Source organism: Triticum urartu, chromosome 2A (genome assembly GCF_056163025.1).
Source record: "Triticum urartu cultivar PI428250 chromosome 2A, HENAU_Tu73, whole genome shotgun sequence".
In the NCBI taxonomy this organism is placed as follows: domain Eukaryota; kingdom Viridiplantae; phylum Streptophyta; class Magnoliopsida; order Poales; family Poaceae; genus Triticum; species Triticum urartu.
The window spans coordinates 669,094,181-669,113,637 of record NC_141874.1 but is presented as its reverse complement, the minus strand read 5'-3'; the positions used below and the strand labels follow the sequence as shown (position 1 = coordinate 669,113,637).

The following is a 19,457-nucleotide window of genomic DNA, read 5'->3' as shown; positions in this document are numbered from 1 at the left end:
AGAAAATAAACCTATTGTGTTCGTTAATGTTCTGATAATCTTGATGCCTGGATAAATATCGAGGTCTGTAGCTGCATGTCGGCAAGGTAGAAAAAAAATCATAGCATAGTCGGCTGAAGCAACGTAGCTTACTAGATATGGTAGAAGAGATATGTGATAGTTCTAGTAGAAATTTATAGTGAGTTGAGCTGGAGTAGATAACATACATGTTAGATGAGCGGGATAGCTTGTGAAAATATTCAAGCTCAAGGTTGGTACCTGTACAAAAAGACAAATTTATGATGTGGGAGAATGAATAGTATCATGTTAAAAAGCCTCAAATTTGTTTTCTTCTGCACAGTCCTAATTTCAACATATTTCGTCCTGAAAATTTATGCACTTGTGCATTATGCCTTCATCTATATCTGTATTTTTTTGAAAATTTTGAAATCTAAAAATATAAATTTTCATGAATTTGAATTTTACATTTGGAGGCCTCCAAAAGCAAAACCCCTATAGGAGTTGTGCCCCTTCGTTGTAGGTAAGCAATTACACTCCAAAGAATAAAGAGCTCATAATTTCTAAAAAGAGTACTACCAGTACATGAGTGCCAAGTGTGTATGGGTACAAATAATCACTATTTCTTTAGCGCGCAAGAATGCTCCATCGATCCAAGGAGAGGTGAGAGGACCTCCCTGTGCTGGAAGTCAGTGCTACCATCTTAATTGGGATCAGTGGTGGGTGGTTCGGCGGAGCTTCGTGATCACCTCGTGCGTAAAGATGAAAAAACAGGTCATATTATTTTTTGAGTTACGAACAAGTCATAATCAACTCGCTTAATTCTTTTTGGAAATGATAAATTTCGAACGTTCGAATTTTAAGAATGGCAGTCTGAACGTTTCTCATGGCAACTTTAGTTCAGACAAGGTTGGCAAACATAGCAATTCTGTCAAAAAAACGAACGGGAACAAAGTTACCATGTTTTAACAACTAGACCTCCTTTGGTTTGTAGGAATTTCATAGGATTTCTAGAGGATAGGATTCTTATAGGATTTTTTCTTTTAGAGCCCTTTGGTTCATAGGAATGGATTCCTATTCCTACATAGGATTGGTTCCTATCCTCCACATTTCATAGGAAAATAAAAATGAGCCTAGACTCAATGGAAAAATTCCTTTGGTGTCAACCAAATGACATCTTGTTTCCTATTCCTACTCATAGGATTTGAGATACATGTCATCTCATTTCCTACAAGATTCCTATTCCTACGATAATCCTATCCTATGAACCAAAAGAGACCTAAAGTTGCCACACCGCATTAATAAAAGGGTATCGACTGGCTTAATCGGTTTTTTTTAGGGGTACAACCTGGGCATTCTCCAATCTCCACCAGCAATGTTTAATGGGCCGGGCTTTAGGCCTGTGTCGGCAGAGCCGCAACAAACCTCGGCCTGTGTTCTGCGCACACATTCGACATCTCATCCTTGTCTCGAACCAAAAAATAAATAAAAGTCGACATCTCATCCCCTTGCGATGGCGGCGAAAGAATCCGAAGGGTTGACCGACGGCGGCACGGCGCCGCCCACGTCCGCGTCTCTCCCGGCGGCCCAGGAGGCCAGCATCGCGGGGCAGTACAGCGCGATGGATATCAGAGGTGGCAAGACGGGGGAGGAGGCCGAGGTCTCACGCTTGACCTCGCGGTTCGCGTCGCTGCGCGATCGGGAAGAGCGGCTGGCCGAGATCGCCGGCGGCCTGCGCCTGATCAAAGAGAAGCGCGGGTCGAGGCCTCCCACCTACATCGAGCTGGCCGCCGCCGTCCTCTTGCAAGACAGCGTTGCCGCCGCCCTCGAAGGCCGCCCCACCTCCTCGACGTGCAGTGGTTGCTGGAATAGGCGGCTGTTTTCATTATTGTTAATTAACAAACCGCTAGCAGTATATTATCTAATTTAATGTCTGTTCCTCGTAAGACCCTAACGATGAGGTGGTAGAACATATGCTATGATACTATGCATGGGCGCGTGTTGCAGTAATTCCACCATGGTTGCAGTTATCTGTATTCTGTGATTTTTCTGTTGATTGTGCCTCTGTTTGGGATTCGATGATGATGTTTCTCTTGTGTTGCTGCTGTCTTAAGTGTAGCACCTGATAGATGGGACGCGAACTTGGTGCTTTCGGATACCCACGCACCCTATATACGAAAAAAAATTAATAATTCAGAAAAAATTCAAAAAATTCCAAATCTTTTTTGGAATCAAACATGATAAGGTATTGTACTCATATAAAAAGTTTGGACAAGAAATGATTCATATGGACTTCACGGCAAAAAGGACAAGTTTATGACGACAATATAGCATGTATAGTACTTGTATATAGTGTTTTTTGCCGAATCTTCGACCCAGGGGTGCAACGAAAGTCATTCTCTGACGAATCTTTTTATACGACTACAATACTTGATCATGTTTAACACCAAAAAAAATTTGGAATTTTTTGGACTTTTTTTTTAATTACTGGTTTTTTTTGCATATAGGGTGCGCTGGTACCCAGGTTCTCCTTCGTATTTCCCTGATAGATGCATCATGTATAGCAGCATTCATGACTGCTATAGTACATTGACAATAATTCTGAGCAGGCAGTTTTTTTTTAATGTTTGAAGAGGTTTCTTGAACTTGATCGTGCTATATTCCTCTTGATCTTGAACTTTTAGCTGGCCTCTAACCGGATGTCACTGCAAACTCTGTTTTTAAGTCGATTACAACCGAAGAATATCTCATCTTCAACACACCAAACGGTCCAGAATTAAATGATTATGCAGTTCTGTATGAACATTTTTGCGCCAAGTACTTTGGAGTTTGAAAAGATGGTGGATTTGACAGATATGTGGTGCTTAACATGAATGCAAGTTGGCTTTCTAATGCTGGCAGAAATTCTTCGCAGCTTCTTGGGTGCCCCTCAGTGTCATTCATGTCCTTGGTGTTTATGGATGAATGAGCTGTCTTCTGTTGGTTTCGGTTTACTTAAGAAGTTGGAGTCCATTGTTCAAATTTCTCCAAAGCCATCATCTTCTTATACCCTGGTGAGAACTATCCTTATCATAAATGAGATAGCAAAGTTTTTGGGAGAACCACAGTTCATTGTGCCAAAAAGCTCCATGAAGTTAAGAAGCATTTTTGAGTAAGTTTTTCTTCTCTGGAGAGATGGGACAACGAGGAGCCTCTTGCGTCTACTTGACTCACCAGCTCCATATGGATTGATTGCTGATTCTCTTAGTGTAAATCTTCACCTAGCCAATAAAAAATTGACTCATGGGCATCTTAGGAGAACAACCATGCTTCTGCTTCATGCAGCATAATTGGATGAGGCGCTACTTTCAAGACTGCTGCTGTACTTGGACAAAAAAATTGAGTGGCCAGATTTTATTTTATTTTTATTATATTTCAAGAGGTTTCTTGACATTGGTGGGATAGACCCTCCTCGATCTTGAACTTTAAGCTTGTCCTTGATTTTACGCTCCAATGTAAAGTGGAAGGATGAAATCCAAGAAGTCCAAATGCCACGGCAAGAAGTGAGCTGCTGTAGCTATATCCCGGAGGCGCCGCAGTTTCCTGTTGCGAAACATTTGCCTGCACTGGAGAAATTTGTATATCCCATCCCTGTAGAACCAAACGGATAGTAGGTGACTTTATGTTGTTGCCTTGCCCTGACTGCTGCTACTACTAGCTGAGCCAACTTGTGCCCTTTTTGTTGCCGTGCACTTGGCTTCAAGGAGAGATCAGACCATGTAGTGGTTCTGAGTTTAGTGGCCATTTGTCAAGTATGTTTAAGAACAAATGTAGTACGGTAATTCGTTTTGGCTTAATTGGGCCGACAGTGAAAAGATGAGACTAGGAAGATATTTTTCTGATTCTGGTTTGAACAAAGGAAATGTGTTGTACTGCATCTGATCAGGGAGGGAACTTGGGATTGGACGACTGGAAGATTGCCAGTATCTCTAGCTTTGGTTGGTTGTCGATTTGAACCACAGCTGAGAGGCTGGCTGTGAGGGTTTGTATTTTTGAATACTTATTATTGGAAGCTACCTTCGACTGTCTATAGTCTATTTTGTTGGCACCCACAATTGCAGGCCCTTTCTTTTCAAGAAAAAAGAGGCGGCAATCGAAACTGCATTGCTAAAATAGAATTGAAATTGCTGAAACCATGCACAACTTAAATTGATCAGCAAAGCGAGTAGGTTAGGATATGAACTAACATCTGACCTATTTTCAACATGAACAACCATGATCTAGTAACAGATGCACCACCAATAGAAACAATGTGATGATAGCATTAGTAATTCAGAAAGTCACAGAGCCAATCACACTTCAGAACCCACATGTTTGCACACATCAGGATGTTCATAGCTACACCCATACTGACATGCACATGCTTACAATATGCTCAAAGCCCTAGAACCATGATATATAGCCGACTCCGATGAAAGGGGGATGAAGAAAGAAAAAGGGTGTGTTGCTCCAGGTGACCGTCTCTTAGCTTGCAACATCCCCTCCATTGTCGACAGCAGGTTAGCTTGCAACATCCCATCCATTGTCCACAGCAGGCCTACAGGATAGTCAACAACAACTGAATCTATGCACAAACATTATGTAGCAAATATATAAATAGAACATAAGTAATCAAAATGTCTTAAAAGGCGTTATCTACGATGGTATACCGCCTACAACTATTTAGTAGGACTGCTAAATCGGTAACTACCTCTCTTTTTTCCAAGTGTACTTATCCAGTTATCCTACTCACTACTCACCATTCGTGGTTGATCTTACCATTTTCGCAATGTTCTCCATTTCTTGGTGTCTCAAACCAAATGGGGCATGTGAAGGCATATCTATAACCCCAAAGCAATTCATTTCAAGTTTGAATAATCAAGTGTGTAGTGAAATAACGAATGCCAGGCTCCGAGGCAGATAGAACAAGACATAACTGCAAGCCAGGACGGACAAGTCTGAAGGCATTGTCCACAAGGCCAAGCCACGCCACACTTAACACTTTAATCTAGAGTTTGATACTTTTGTTTGGGATGAAAGACCATTCACGAAACTAAGAGTAACTTCAACGGGGCGACCCAAACGGACGCATGCTTTGTTCACTTTTTGTCCGTTCGGGTTGGCCAGGCGGACGTGCGCATCCGCATTTTAAAATGGGTCGGCTTGATCACGCAACGAGGAGGCCGGCCCAAATATGTCGGTCTAAAAAATAAATAAATAAGTTGCACGAAATAAACATAATAAACATAATTAAACATAAGTGGTCGGTCAAACGCCGGCCAAAGTCCACTTAGATCTAATTAAACATTAAATAAAACATTAAAAAAGTCTGCGCCCGCCTGCTGCCGCCCCGCGTGCTGCTCTAGACGTCGTCGGCCTTGCCCTTGCCCTTGTCGTCGACGCCTCCGTCGGTGAGGTCGATGAAGAGCGGAGCAGGGCCAGCCCATCCGAACGCCGCCTGGTACGCTTCCAGGGCAGCCTCCTCCGGCGTCTGCTGGGGCGGCGGCATTGTGGCCAGCCGCGCGCGCTCCTCCTCCTCCTCCTCGAGTCGGAGCGCCTCCGCGTCACGTTGGAGCATGGTCTCGTAGGGCATCTGCTCCTCGCCGTCGGCCTGCTCCTGGCGGAGCCAGTGCTCCTTCCAACGCTCGAGGTGGGTCGCCTCCTGCTCCGGCGTCCGGGCAAAGTGGACGGGAGGCGCGCTCACCCACTCGCAGTACTGACCCGTCCACGAGTAGGCCTCCTCTGGCCAAGTGGGTGGAGGCGGGGAGCGCTTCCGCGTTGGCTCCGGCTCCGGCTACGACTTGGGCGTCGACGATGGCGGTGGCGGCACGAAGAGCGGGGATTTGGATGGAGTCCACCGCCGCCGACAGGGCAAGGGCTTGCTCCAGCCCATCCCAGTGTGCGTCCTCCTCAAGGTGGCTAGCCTCCAGCGCATGCTGCAGGGCTTCCTCGAGGGCGGCTTGGTACTCCGCCTCCACCTCCATGTCCTCCGGCTCTACTTGCGGGGCGGCGGTGGGAACGGCGATGGGATGACGTCGACACCCGAGCGTCGTTGCTCCTCGTGTTCGAGGGTGAACCACGCCTCCCAGTTGGGGGAGTCGGCGACGTACTCTGGCAGCCTACGCTGCTCCGGCCTGAGCTGCGCGCGGCGCCTGCGCACCTCGTCGTCGTGCGCCCGCTGGCTCTGCGGAACTGCCGGCACCGGGATCCGCTGCGGATCCAGATGCCAATGGTGCGGAAGCGTGATATCGGGGTACGGCAGCGGCTGCCTGTACTCCCAGTGCCACCGCACTTGGTGCACCGGGATGTGCAGGCGCCGACGACCAGGGCGGAAACGCGGCGCTGTCGGAGGAGGGGGAGGGGGAGCACGGGAGGACGATGCGCCGGGGGTGCCCTTGCCCTTGCCATTGCTTCTGCCGAAGAGGCCCATGGGCGCGCTAGGATTTGCGGTCACCGGCGAGGAAGCAAAGGGAGTGGTGGGGGGCCAGATGTGGACGGGAGAAGTGGATGATGCTGGCCCCGCCGCACGCGTGGTTAAAAAAAGACGCTTCCATTGGCTGACACGTGGGCCCGCTGTCGGTGGTCATCATAAATAAGACGACCGGTGGCGGCTGTGTGGCCTACAGGTGGGAACACGGCGGACGGCGAGGAGATGCGCGGCGCGTCCGCTTCGCGTCCGCGCCAACGCATTCCAGACGCAATTTTGGGCCGGAAATGGGTCGGCGCGGACGTCAGACGGACACGATTTGAGTTTGGATCGGCGCGTTGGACCTTCACTTTTATCTGCACCGATCCAAACGAACACGGGCGGATGAAATAGATCGCCCCATTGAAGTTGCTCTAACTTACTCAATCTAGACTGTCAGATCGTTTAGCTGCTAAGACAAGTCTGGGAGCTCTAAACAGTGTATAGCAGTGTAATGGTAAACATTCAGTGAGACAGAATGATAATTGGTGAAGATCCTTTGCTGATTATAGATTGGTTTGACCCTGAATAATTTACCAAGCGGCTACATTTATGCCCCTGAATAATTTAGTACAACTAGAAATGGGCAAATGGCAATAGAGATACACAACAGCATCTCTACTGGCGGCAGAATTAATCTAGGTACTATTCATATCTCAAACTTTAATTGACTACTACTTCCTCTATAAACAAATATAATACATTTTAGATCACTACTTGGGCTGTGTTCAGCAGCTCTCCACTCCCCGGTCACGGAGCGGAGCATCCTTTTAGGTGCTCCATTAATTTCAACTAGCTGCCGCTCCGCTCCGGAACGGGGTCACGGAGCTGGAGGGAGTCCGAACGGGCTCTTGATCTTGCATCTTTTGAGTTTGCATCTTGCATCTTTTGAGTTGAAGGCAGACATACAGGCTTGTTTTTTTTAAACATCAGTACAAACACAAGCGCTCATATACACGCGCATACACTTATCCCTATGAACACACGCACACACCCTACTCTTATGAGCACCTCCGAGAGACTGAGCCGGCATATCATCTTGAGATTTACGAAGTCACCGTAGGCGCCTCGTCGTCGACGGAAACGTCTCCTCCCACTGAAAGCACATCGCCGAAAATCCTGAAATAAATCCAGGAATAATGCGAGCACCAGGATTTGAACCCTGATGGGTTGGGGATACCATTGTCCACCTAACCAACTCAACCACAGGTTGATTTTGTTTTTGAGATCGGTGGTGGGTGGTTCGTCGGAGTTTCCTGATCGCCTCACCCGTAAAGATGAAATAACAAATCTTTTTTCTTTTGGACCTTAAGAACAAGTCATAATCGACTGGCCAGCAATGTTTAATGGGCCGGGCTTTAGGCCTGTGTCGGCAGAACCGCAGCAAACCTCGGCCTGTGTTCTGCGCACACATTCGACATCTCATCCTTGTCACATTAAAAAAAAAATAGAACAGATCGACATCTCATCTCCTTGCGATGGCGGCGAAAGAATCCGAAGGGTTGGCCGACGGCGCGTCTCTCGCGGCGGCGCAGGAGGCGAGCATCGCGGGGCAGTACAATGCGCTGGATATCAGCGGTGGCAAGACGGGGGAGGAGGCCGAGGTCTCACGCTTCACCTCGCGGTTCGCGTCGCTGCGCGATCGGGAGGAGCGGCTGGCCGCGATCGCCGCCGGCCTGCGCCTGATCAGGGAGAAGCGCGGCTCCATGACTCCGACCTACATCGAGTTGGCCGCCGCCGTCCTCTTGCAAGACAGCGTTGTCGCCGCCCTCGAAGGCCGCCCCACCATCGTCGTCGGGCGGTCGCTGCTTGAATAAGGTGTTAGCAGGAGACAGTAGTTATTGTTACTGATAGCACAGATTTATTGTAATACAGTGTATTATCTAATAATTTGATCAGACCTTGACGATGAAGTGGTAGGAAATATTTGTGCGACACAATCTTATCATTATGCGGGTCTCCCTTGACTTGAGTGCGTGTTTCTCCCGCCCCATTAATTGAACCATGGTTGCGATAATGCAACCATTTTCATCAGTCTGGTTTGAGGGTTCTTTCTCTGTTTGGGGATTTAATGATGCTATTTCTCATAGGCCGCTAGTCTGTGCCGGTCGACTGGCGAGTCATCCGCCGGTCCCTTTCTCTGTTTGGGGCTGAACTTGATCAAAGCGAAGTATCTTCGAGGACAGTCCTTCATGTGCTCGTAGTCTAAGGGTTCCCAGTTCTGGCAGGCAGTCGCTCAAGCCTTGCTTCCGACTCGAGGTTTGGGCCTGATGGGCCTGATGGGGAATGGGCCTGATGCCTTATTCCGGCTAGACTGTTGGTTTGGGAAGAGCCCGCTCAGAGCGCGGTTCCCTTCCATATTCGTGATCTAATGAGCCCGCGGCCACAGTTGCCCTGGCTATCCACGAGGGGCCCGCCTGTTATCGTTTCGGTGATCATTCGGCCCCGAGGAAACAACGGAGTGGGATATGCTGGTGGGTATCATTGCTAGCACCACCTTGTCGGACGGCCGGGACACCACGTCTTGGTGGTTGGATCCTTAAGGTGTGTTCACCACTCGGTCCTGTATAATAGGCTTGCGACCGGCCAGGGACCAGAAGAGCTAAATGAAGTGTGGAAAACTAAGCTTTCACAGAAGATTAAGATCTTCCTTTGGCAACTGATGAGGGGAAGGTTGCCTTCTGCTGATCAAGTTCGGAAGCGGAACCGTCTAGAAAATGGGATATGTTCACTCTGTAACGTCAACGAAGACCTAGACCACATCTTATTATATTGTACCTTGGCTTAGTTGATGTGGAGCTATCTTAGAGAAGTCTGGGGCAAAGGGTGCTGCCCGACTAGCTTCCCTGAGTTATATCAGTACTTAGACACTTTCTCTGACTAGGCCCGCAGAGTGATGTGGGTGAACTTTGGGGCCTTTGGCGTGGTCCTATGGTGTATTAGGAATAAACTTGTCATTGATACCCAAGCAGTGCCACTGATGCGATTTATAAATTGTGTGGGTTCATGCAGTTATGGAAACCACTATGCAGGCGGTGTGATAGATCGGCGTTCGACAAGCTCACCAGGAAGTACCAAGGAGTTGGCGGCACGGCTCCTCATGGTCATTTATCCTCCTTCAGGATTGTATCTTTTATTTCAGGCGTGCTGTGATGTTGCCCACAATTGGAACTTTCTTCTCTTCTTTGTGTACCCCCTGTAACTTCTTCTAGAGTTCCTTTGTAGTTGGACTTGTATCGTGGTTGTTGCTTTATGTATAAAGCATGGCAAGGAGTCTTTTCGGCATCATCGCTTACTGAAAGTGGCAAGAAACAGAGGAAAGTTGTTGCTCCACCTAATTATAGTGAGTCTGCATATAAGAAAATGCATACTACTTTGAAATTGTCAATGATCAGTTAGTTTGCGATCACAAAGTCAGCATAAATGCCAGTGCAAGGAGAGAGAACTCACTAGTCATGAGAAGCCGAAGAAGACCAGCCACACCTTGTGCAACCCTTCCTCGATCTTCCCGGCCGCCGTTTCTGGCCACAATCGATCGCTATCCCGTTCGACGTCTCCTGCGTGACATGGACATCAATTCATGAAACACTAATTGGTTTTTGACGACCCCAATAGATCAGGTCGAGCACTAGTGGGGTCCGCGGGGGCGAGGGAGGAAACATGGGCATTGCCATGGTAGCCTTGTCAGCGCTCGGCAGCGATGCTGCCATCTTGAGGGGAGCCAGAGAAGGTAGAAGGGAAATTTTTTTCTGAGACAAATGCGCTTTAAACCTTAGTACTCCCTCGTTTTTTACTTCACATCTTTGTCTCGAGTCAAAGCTTATAAACTGTGATGAAATTTATACAAATAATAATTATCATCCATAATACCAAATCATTATAAGTAAAATCATCATTCAATATATTTTATACCATATATATTTGTTATTGTGAAAGTTTAGACTGTTTTCGATAAATTTAATCAAACTAAAGTTTGACTTAGGTCAAACCTAATGTGCGGAGTAAATAAGAACGAAGGGCACACAGTTACTACCTCTGTAAATAAATATAATGAGAGCGTTTTACATCACTAAACGGAGGGAGTACAAGAAATCAGCGAAACAGTATAGGAAAGAATTCTCGCAAAAAAACAGCATAGGAAAGAAACCACCACTACTCGGCTTGGCCCCGGTGGAGTCTCGGGGGCCCGGGCCGTGCTTCTTCTGCGCCTATACGGTCCGGATTCCTCCTTACGGCTGCTGCTGCTACGCACTGGGTTTGGCTCACCTGCAGGGTTCCCAGCAGGAATTACCGTGCAGGGCCAATATACGAGAGCCACGTGTCCTTGTGGACCCGCCGCTTGAATTAAATTAGAATTATTTTGTTTCTTCTTTACTGCTCCGGTCTTTCTCACCCCTATAAAGATTGCTGGCGCTGATGGTTCTTGCTCGTCGGACTATGACGTCACTGCCAGTCAAGGATTACAACTGCTCATTTTATTTCTTTTGCTCGTCACTACGAAGAGCCCTTCGCCGCAGGCGTCTTTATGCGTCATCTCTGTTATCACTTGGCCCATGCCGCTGGCCGCCTGGGATCCCTTCTCCCACCGCGCCTCACCGTCGTTCGAGCACGTTCCCACCGTCTAGCCCTTAGGCACGGCCACAAATGTTTTCTTTGTTGATGCATATTGGATTTGTTTTTTTGAAGGTCACCCGGGTGGGGGTGGGGGGGGGGGGGGGGAGGGGGGCAAAGCCCCCCACCTGAATTTTCATTTTCTTATTGAACAACAGCTAGGAGGGCAAGGATTTCGTACATGCGGTTTTTACGAAGTATCCCGGTTGTGTGTGTGTAGGTCACCGTCTCATGTTGGATTTGTGAGGTCAATTAACACCTCCCCGTCAAATTAATTGAGCCAAAGCAATCTAAATGAGGAGATTAAGAAGCCGCCATTTTTTGTCTATTGGAGCATCGCCATGTTAATCTCCCGTTCCTGCGAGATTCATTCTAAGTGATGGATGTCTATCATAACAAGCAAACATAATGATTTAACCACGGAGTAGATACATGAATGCCAATGGATGGATCTCTCTGGGTTTCACTTTCACCACGCTAGCCACAGCAGAAGCGCGGCCATGTCCCGGTGCCCCTGCTGCTCGCCGCTCCCTCTCTGCAGTCTGAACCAACAAAAATCAGTTCATTGTTCCATCCGTTCTGTCGATCGGTACCAAATTAAAAGAGGTTAAGTTTTGAGTGAAACATTACCGGATCGTTGGCAGAGAGTGCAGGGCCGGATACATCCTTGACGGTGGAGGGTGTGGCTCGAGTGCGACGGGGCGCGGGCAGGCTGAGCGGCTCCGGCGCCGGCACGGGACGCGGGCGTCTTCTTCTTGCCACTCTGCTTGTGCTTGTGCTTGTTCTTGGACGGGGCCACGGAGGGGGCATCGCCATGGGAGGCAGCACGGCGGGAAGGACCGGAGCAGCATGACGACCTCGATGGGCCAGTGGTGTCACAGTTCGACGAGCAAGAACTATCAGCACCGACAATCGTTTTGGGGTGAGAAAGACCGGAGCAGTAAAGAAGAAACAAAACAATTCTAATTTAATTCAAGCTACGGGTCGACAAGGACAAGTGGCTCTCGTATATTGGCCCTGCACGGTAATTCCTGCTGGAAACCCCGCAGGTGAGCCGAACCCACTACGCACTTACGTCTACAAGTTTGTCTAGAGAGAAACCTTACGTGAGTTCGGATTGGACTCTTATAAGCAGCCATGCTTCTGCCTTCTGGTGTGTATAAAGATCTCGCCAAGGACCCAGAAAATATCATCAACAGCCGGCAGAATAGTTGTTTCTCTTTCCGACAACGTAGCATCCAAATAGTTCTCGAGGATCCGTTAATTAGGAGACTATTAGCAGCGGCAATGGATAGGAATTGAGAACACATGCACTAGTAGAAAAAAGACTTTTAGTCCCGGTTCATAAGAGCCTTTAGTCCCGGTTCTGGAACCGGGACTAAAGGGTCGGTACTAATGCCTCTCCCTTTAGTCCCGGTTCTTGAACCGGGATTAAAGGGCGCGGCCACGTGGAGTTCCACGGGACTACAGGAAATTTTATGATTTTTTTTAATTTTTTTAATTTTCAAATTTCTGAATTATTTTAATCTCTAGTCTGTAATCACCACCCCTCATCACTTCTCAATTTATTCTCTAATCACCCCTCATCATTCCAAATCATCTAACTTCCCGAACGGTCACCCATCCTCCCACTCCCCAGCCTGAGCATGCTTAACTTCCGGGTTCTATTCACCCTCGCTCCAAGTCTGCACTTGTTGTTTTCCTGACGAGGGCCGACGGGGGCGGATACCAAAACCATCGCACTATATAAGATGCAATAATAAATGTAAGAAAATGATACAAGTATCTATCTAAACATACAAGTAAGAATATTTTTCCTTTCAGAAAGAAGATAAGAACAAGAGGCTCACCACGGTGGTGTCCGTGATGAGATCGGCGCGGGTGATCGACGGCGGTGAAGACGGGGACGGGGCGTGACGGACCGCTAAATCTAGACAAATCTCGAGGAAAATGGAGCTTGGAGGTCGAGCTTCGAGAGGAGAAAGCTTAAGTAGTATGGCTCGGGCATTCCATCGAACACCTCATGTGCATAGGAGGTGAGCTAGAGCACCACAAAGCCCTCTCCCCCTCGGCCAGAGAAAAACAGAGCACTGTGCTCTGCTCTTGCGCGAGGGGGTATATATAGGCACCTCACTGGTCCCGATTGGTGGCATGAACCGGGACTAAAGGGAAGCCTTTGGTTCCGGTTCAAGCCACCAACCGGGACCAATGGTGGTGGGCCAGGAGCGAGGCCCATTGGTCCCGGTTCGTCCCACCAACCGGGACCAAAAGGTCCAGACGAACCGGGACCAATGGCCCACGTGGCCCGGCCTGCCCTCTGGGCTCACGAACCGGGACCAATGCCCCCATTGGTCCCGGTTCTGGACTGAACCGGGACTAATGGGCTGACCCGGCCTGGACCAAAGCCCTGTTTTCTACTAGTGATGTATGATGGTCCAGCCGTTTGATTGACACAATCTTCGTTATATTTTTTCACGGGTTAAATTGACTTTTTTTCCACTAGAAGCAGAAACATTGGTTAATTACTAAAGGCAGGCCCAAAAAGCGGTTCATCATATACGTGGCAGAGTATCATTGCGGGAATCCAAACCTTTAAAAGGGGATGTATATGGCGTGTTGGTACTGGGCAAAACATAAACATATGGACAGATCCTTGGATCCCTACTAGCAATAATAGAAAGGTTCTAACTCCTAGAGGACATGTCTTGCTATCAAAGGTAGAAGAGCTCATTGACCCTCATACCAGACTCTGGGATGAAGAGTTGATCTATGAAAACTTCTTCTCTGTTGATGCTCACCGAATTCTTCAGATTCCACTGAATGTTCAAGGACTGAATGACTTTGTGGCGTGGCACTACAACAAATCAGGTACTTTTTCTGTTAGATCAGCATATCACAGAGAGTGGGAACACAAGTTTGGACAACGTGTACACGCAAATGATGGTCAAGGAAGTATGAATTCAAATCAAGCTTGGGTTGGCATCTGGACGTTGAAAGTTCCAGGGAAGATCAAACACTTCCTGTGGAAAGTGCTTCACGGAATCCTCCCATGTATGGGTATCCTGACAAATCGGCATGTTACTACACAGGCTCAATGTCCAATATGTAAGTGGGGGGCTGAGGATACCCAACACTGTCTATTCACATGCAAACGAGTTAAAGAAATATGGAAGGAGTTGGGCTTGCTGGACAGTATTAGAAAGGTGACTTGTCGGGATAGATCGGGTTCAGTTAACATGGAGCAACTGCTATTTGATAAGCCAGAAACAAATCTTCCTGTAGATTTGCCATATTCTGAACTTGTAGCTGTGACAGCGTGGTACCTATGGTGGAAACGACCACAACTGAAAAAGGGAGAGACGATCCAACCGGTTGGAAGATCTGCAATCTCTATAAAGGCTCTGGTTACAAACTTCGGCGTGCAGCACACACAAAAATAGAGAAGACAAAAGAACAACACAAATGGATTAAACCCAGGCATGACTTCTTGAAAGTTAATGTAGATGCATCCTTTATTGAGGAGGAGATGGCCGGAGCAACAGGAGCAATCCTTAGAGATGAATGGGGACACTTCATAGCAGCGGCAACATGGTTCATCCTGAATGTTTCAGATGCATCCACGGCCGAGTCATTAGCACTCCGCAATGGTCTGATCCTCGCAGCAAACATAGGATGCTCAAAACTAGAAGCTGAATCTGACTGTCAGTTGGTGGTAGAAGCAGTTAAAGACTCTGCTAATTTCTTGGGAGCACAATCAGCAACTATTGTCGAGTGTGTGCAGATGTCAAACGAGTTTGGTCAGATACATTTTGGTCTATGCAACCGGGGAGCTAATCTAGTTGCTGACACCTTAGCCAAAGAAGCATACAGAAGTAGAAGTTCGTGTGTGTGGGATAATGACCCCCCTGATTTCATTTCATCATTAATTGTAAATGACCTTTCTATTTTCTGATGAATGAAATCTTTAGTTGTCAAAAAAACATTGGTTAATTACTGTAAACCTAACCCATCGTGTTTTTTTACATTGGGTAGCAAAAGCCATCCGAGCAAAAAAATCAAGTTGTCAAGAAAAAGTTTTAGACTTTGTCACGGTGATGAGTATGGTACTTTCTCTTTTGGTGACCACAGTCTTATGCTCAAGACCACATCATTGTACCATGAAAAATACAACCGCACGTATCTTGGATTAGCACTTGACAACTACAATGAACTAGTGAGGAGAGGCATGCTCACATGGGAAGATTAAAAAGAACACCATCTCGCCATCGACAGCTCATTGCAAATTATTAGGGATAGCATCCAAAAATACAAAGAACGTCGCTTGCAGGCGGGGATGTTTTACTTGGTGCCGTATATAGAAGGAGAAGGGCTGGAAACCCATACACACTTGTACCACATGCCTCTCCGGGAAGCTCTACAGAAACAACGGCAGGAAACAAAAAAAAGGAAACAACTATTGAATCCATCCGACAATTCCAAGGAATATTCAAACATCCTGGGCTCCATGCTGAGACCGTCTGCGAAAATGCTGCTCATGTATACCTTATCTTCCATTGTATTAGGATGTGTGATACTGTGTTTTTGAAAGGTCGTCAATAGTATGGAGTATAGCTTGTTTAGTATGGTTTGTCAATAGATTCTCTCTTAAAATCAATGTGCCAAGTGTTAACCTTTGTAACTGATAATACTCATTTTAGGAAAAATTCTCAATCTGAACCCCCATTGATGCACTTTGGTGCCACATTCTACCTCTGCTACCTCTTGAGCACTGCGTTGGTTTTCCCCGAAGAGGAAGAGATGATGCAGCAAAGTAGCGTAAGTATTTCCCTCAGTTTTTGAGAACCAAGGTATCAATCCAGTAGGAGGCTATGCGCGAGTCTCTCGTACCTGCACAAAACAAATAAATCCTCACAACCAACGCAAATAGGGGTTGTCAATCCCTATAAGGCCACTTACGAGAGTGAGATCTCATAGATATGATAAGATAATATTTTTGGTATTTTTATGATAAAGATATAAAGTAAAATAAAGGCAAAGTAAATAGCAAAGGAAATAACTAAGTAGTAGGAGATTAATATGATAAAGATAGACCCGGGGGCCACAGGTTTCACTAGTGGCTTCTCTCGAGAGCATAAGTATTCTACGGTGGGTGAACAAATTACTGTTGAGCAATTGACAGAATTGAACATAGTTATGAGAATATCTAGGTATGATAATGTATATAGGCATCACGTCCGAGACAAGTAGACCGACTCCTGCCTGCATCTACTACTATTACTCCACTCATCGACCGCTATCCAGCATGCATCTAGAGTATTAAGTTAAAAACAGAGTAACGCCTTAAGCAAGATGACATGATGTAGAGGGATAGACTCATGCAATATGAAGAAAACCCCATCTTGTTATCCTCGATGGCAACAATACAATACGTGCCTTGCCGCCCCTACTGTCGCTGGGAAAGGACACCGCAAGATTGAACCCAAAGCTAAGCACTTCTCCCACTGCAAGAAAGATCAATCTAGTAGGCCAAACCAAACTGATAATTCGAAGAGACTTGCAAAGATAACCAATCATACATAAAAGAATTCAGAGAAGATTCAAATATTGTTCATAGATAGACTTGATCATAAACCCACAATTCATCAGTCTCAACAAACACACCGCAAAAAGAAGATTATATCGAATAGATCTCCACAAGAGAGGGGGGAACATTGTATTGAGATCGAAAAAGAGAGAAGAAGCCATCTAGCTACTAACTATGGACACGTAGGTCTGAGGTAAACTACTCACACTTCATCCGAGGGGCTATGGTGTTGATGTAGAAACCCTCCGTGATCGATGCCCCCTCCGGCGGAGCTCCGAAACAGACCCCAAGATGGGATCTCGTGGATACAGAAAGTTACGATGGTGGAATCAGGGTTTTGGCTCCGTATCTGATCGTTTGGGGTACGTAGGTATATATAGGAGGAAGGAGTACGTCGGTGGAGCAACAGGGGGCCCACGAGGGTGGAGGGCGCGCCTGGGGGGGGGGTAGGTGCCCCCCTACCTCGTGGCCTCCTCTTTTCTTTCTTGACGTAGGGTCCAAGTCTCCCGGGTCTTGTTCGTTGAGAAAATCACGTTCCCGAAGGTTTCATTCTGTTTGGACTCCGTTTGATATTCCTTTTCTCCGAAACCCTAAAACAGGCAAAAAACAACAATTTTGGGTTGGGCCTCCGGTTAATAGGTTAGTCCCAAAAATAATATAAAAGTGGATAATAAAGCCCAATAATATCCAAAACAGTAGATAATATAGCATGGAGCAATCAAAAATTATAGATACGTTGAAGACGTATCAAGCTTCCCCAAGCTTAATTCCTGCTCGTCCTCGAGTAGGTAAATGATAAAAACAGAATTTTTGATGCGGAGTGCTACTCGGCATAATTTTAATGTAATTCTTCTTAATTGTGGTATGAATATTCAGATCCGAAAAATTCAAGACAAAAGTTCATATTGACATAAAAATAATAATACTTCAAGCATACTAACTAAGCAATTATGTCTTCTCAAAATAACATGGCCAAAGAAAGTTCATCCCTACAAAATCATATGGTTTAGTCATTTTTCATTTTCGTCACACAGGAATTCTCTCATCATGCACAACCCCGATGACAAGCCAAGCAATTGTTTCATACTTTAGTAATCTCAAACCTATAAACTTTCACGCAATATATGAGCACGAGCGATGGACATAACACTATGGGTGGAATAGAATATAATGAGGGGGGTTATGTGGAGAAGACAAAAAGAAGAAAGTCTTACATCAACGAGGCTAATCAATGGGCTATGGAGACGCCCACCGATTGATGTTAATGCAAGGAGTAGGGATTGCCATGCAACGGATGCACTAGAGCTATAATTGTATGAAAGCTCAACAAAAAAAACTAGTGGGTGTGCATCCAACTTGCTTGCTCATGAAGACCTAGGGCACTTGAGGAGGCCCATTGTTGGAATATACAAGCCAAGTTCTATAATGAAAATTCCCACTAGTATATGAAAGTGACAAAACAAGAGACTCACTATCTGAAGATTACGATGCTACTTTGAAGCACAAGTGTGGCAAAGGATAGTAACATTGTCCCTTCTCTCTTTTTCTCTCATTTTTTTCTTTTTTGGGCCTTCTTTTTTTATATGGCCTTTCTCTTTCTTTTTTTATGGCCTTTCTCTTTCTTTTTTACAATTCCTCACTTGGGACAATGCTCTAGAAAATGATGATCATCACACTTCTATTTATTTACAACTCGATACTAGAACAAAAGATGACTCTATATGAATGCCTCCCGCGGTGTACCGGGATATGCAATGGACAAGAGTGACATGTATGACAGAATTATGAACGGTGGCTTTGCCACAAATACCATGTCAACTACATGATCATGCTAAGCAATATGACAATAATGAATGTGTCATGATAAACAGAATGATGGAAAGTTGCATGGCAATATATCTCGGAATGGCTATGGAAATGCCATAATAGGTAGGTATGGTGGCTGTTTTGAGGAAGATATAAGGAGGTTTATGTGTGAAAGAGTGTATCATATCACGGGGTTTGGATGCACCAGCGAAGTTTGCGCCAACTCTCAATGTGAGAAAGGGCAATGCACGGTACCGAAGAGGCTAGCAAGGATGGAAGGGTGAGAGTGCGTATAATCCATGGACTCGACATTAGTCATAAAGAACTCACATACTTATTGCAAAACTGTACAAGTCATCAAAAACCTCGGTACTACGCGCATGCTCCTAGGGGGATAGATTGGTAGGAAAAGACCATCGCTCGTCCCCGACCGCCACTCATAAGGAAGACAATCAAATAACACCTCATGTTTCAAATTTGTCGCATAACGTTTACCATACATGCATGCTACGGGACTTGCAAACTTCAACACAAGCATTTCTCAATTTCACAACTACTCAACTAGCATGACTTTGATATTATTACCTCCATATCTCAAAACAATCATCAAGCATCAAACTTTTCTTAGTATTCAAAACACTCCTAAGAAAATTTTACTAACTTTGAATACCTAGCATATTAGGATTTTAAGCAAATTACCATGCTATTAAGACTCTCAAAATAATCTAAGTGAAGCATGAGAGATCAATAGTTTCTATAAAACAAATCCACCACCGTGCTCTAAAAGATATAAGTGAAGTACTAGAGGAAAATTATATAACTCAAAAGATATAAGCAAAGCACATAGAGTATTCTAACAAATTCCAAATCATGTATGGCTCTCTCAAAAGGTGTGTACAGCAAGGATGATTGTGGTAAACTAAAAAGCAAAGACTCAAATAATACAAGACGCTCCAAGCAAAACACATATCATGT

General features: G+C 45.9%; 1 pseudogene; it reads left to right on the top strand.

Moving 5' to 3' along the window:
* Positions 1–14,618: 14,618 nt before the first annotated feature.
* On the top strand, positions 14,619–15,677 carry LOC147986577 (uncharacterized; annotated as a pseudogene).
* The last annotated feature ends 3,780 nt before the right edge of the window (positions 15,678–19,457 follow it).